This window comes from Palaemon carinicauda, chromosome 37 (genome assembly GCF_036898095.1).
Source record: "Palaemon carinicauda isolate YSFRI2023 chromosome 37, ASM3689809v2, whole genome shotgun sequence".
Taxonomy (NCBI): Eukaryota; Metazoa; Arthropoda; class Malacostraca; order Decapoda; family Palaemonidae; genus Palaemon; species Palaemon carinicauda.
Genome location: NC_090761.1, coordinates 6,219,239 through 6,221,738, shown reverse-complemented (window position 1 = coordinate 6,221,738; position 2,500 = coordinate 6,219,239). Strand labels below are relative to the sequence as shown.

Genomic DNA, 2,500 nt, shown 5'->3' with positions numbered 1-2,500 from the left:
TGTATTTTATAACTAATTTCCACTTTGGAACGCCCTTAATGACAGAGGTGGATGACGCAGAAATTTGACCATTTTCTTTTTCATTATTCGATTTGTCTATGTTTATCATGCTGATTATAAGAACATCGAATAACATTATAGTTAAGCACCTTCTGGTATATAACTATTGCTTCTTAATGATTTGAATCTAATGAATAATGATATTCTCCATTTAAGGAAATTCCATTTGGCAGCGGTGTCTCAAACTCGTCCCAACAACCTTAACTATGCCGATGGTTGTTACCTCGGTCACTTGTACAGGGCCATGACTTAATATCCATGTGTTATTATGAAGAAAGGAAATATTAAACACTTTTATAAGTAAACTTAGGTTGCTTCCGATAACATATGAAAAATTCACACCATTTTCGGATAAAAATATTCAGTGATAACAAGAAAACGATCATCCGATAATTTACCAACTACCAATTCTCTAGCCTCTACCTTCCTACCTCAGTTTTTTGCCCCACGTGGCCGTCAAGTAACAGACAATATTAGTTGTGACAAGGTGCTTCTGATGCCATCTATTGACAGTGAAGTAAAACTTGTTACGATGTAAGGGAGGGGGCTAGAGGTTTCTGCGTTATTATGCCTTTCAGAAAGTAACGATATTGTAATTCTACGTAGTTTTTACTAACAATACATGTCATACCATGAAACATATTAATTAACTTAAGGTTTTACTAAAAAGGTAACTGAAAATTAGACCAAAAGCTGTGTAATTACTTGATTGTCTCACCAATTGCAGTACATGTGGCACAATCTGGCTACCCCTCTGACCCCCCAATGTAATTGAACTAACGATTATTTGCTGAGGAAATATTTCTGTGACATTTATTGTGAAATTTGTAATTTCCTAAGAATTAAGTTGTGGCCAGACGACAAGGAACATCAAGTTCACGTGCAACTGTTTTATAGCAATTTTGTGCCCGAGTAGCAACAGAAATGAAGTAATAACAATTATAATAAGTAGATGATGGGGATAATTAGCAATTTTGTACTCTACTGCTGAGGCCATCTCTTGGCCATGAAAATAAACAATGTGTAGAGCTCTTTAATCCTTGCATTCTGGAACCTTCCATGACGTCCATTTGGTTTCAAAATAGACCAAAATATCCTACTTAATTGGAGCTGAATTTAATTTATATCTGCCACACATATTTCTTAGTAAATATCAATCTATCACCCTTTTCCTATTGGATAGAATCATTCACATAAAGGGAACAAGGGACATGAGCTGCCATCTTTTGACAAGAAGTAGAAACATTTGGATTCTATTCGAATCTAGAGAAGTGGGTGATTACTAAAATATACTTTTATGGTAGTTTTTTTTTTTTAAATTATTGTATCAAAAGTTCATAATTCAATTAATACTTAATTATTTGTAAAATACAGATAATATGTATTAAAGAAAATGCCGCATATAGACCAGATCCCAACATGCTTAAAGCAAAGAGTCGGAACACAGCCATAGAATTGAAAAACACAAATTCAACCAAAATATAAGCATAATCACAGCAAATACGTTGTTAACTAATCATAAGTCCAACTATAGATATCAGTCCCTTATAAAGTGTACCTTGTTACAATTACTGTGTGTAGAATTTACACAAGTGAGCAACCAATGCAGTTCAAGTGGATATAGGTCACAAAAGATATTATTATTGTTATTATTATTATTATTATTATTATTACTAGCTAAGCTATAACACTAGTTGGAAAAGACCTCCAACAGGGAAAAGTAGCCCAGTGAGGAAAAGAAACAAGGAAATAAAATAAACTACAAGAGAAGTAATGGCAATCAAAATGAAACCTTTTAAGATAATTAACAACATGAAATTAGATATAATATAAACTACAAAACTTCATAAAAACATGATGAAGAGAAATAAAATAGAAAGAGTGATCCTGAGTGTGCCCTCAAGCAAGAGAACTCCAACCCAAGACAGTGGAGAACCATGAGCTACAGCAGTGATAAAATTATAGAATTTTCAATTAATTGTGAACACCTCGATTCTAGTAAAATGCATTTAGGCATACACAGTTTGCTGGGAATTTTATTTTGAAAGTTAAGGAATATTCTATTATAAGAGAGAGGACTGTTTGGTGTTAAAATTCTTTTTTTATGGATAATGATAGGAAATGTATGGTAAAGATTTTTATTCAAGTGAACTTTCCCCGATTTATCAAAAACTTACAATTAGCGTGTAAAGTGATTGATATTTGCAGACGATATAGTTTTCATTGGTAATGGAAATGATATTAAGTGTCTATGAGTTGGAAAAGAAACAACAAAGTGGTCGATATTCAAATGTTTTTAAAGAGGTAAGAAATATGGTAGGATCAAATAGATTAAAATGAAAGAAAATTCTAACCTATGAAAGTAAAAAAGTGTGTTAGGAAAATTTAATGTTCGAATGCTTAAATTAGAATGATGAAAAAATGTAAATGTATTGCACTG

At 32.2% G+C, this 2,500-nt stretch overlaps 1 protein-coding gene across 3 annotated transcripts in view; it reads left to right on the top strand.

Annotated features, from left to right (window-relative positions):
* LOC137628974 (uncharacterized) overlaps positions 1–2,500 on the top strand; it is a 19,639-nt gene that overhangs the window by 10,906 nt on the left and 6,233 nt on the right. The window lies entirely within an intron of this gene.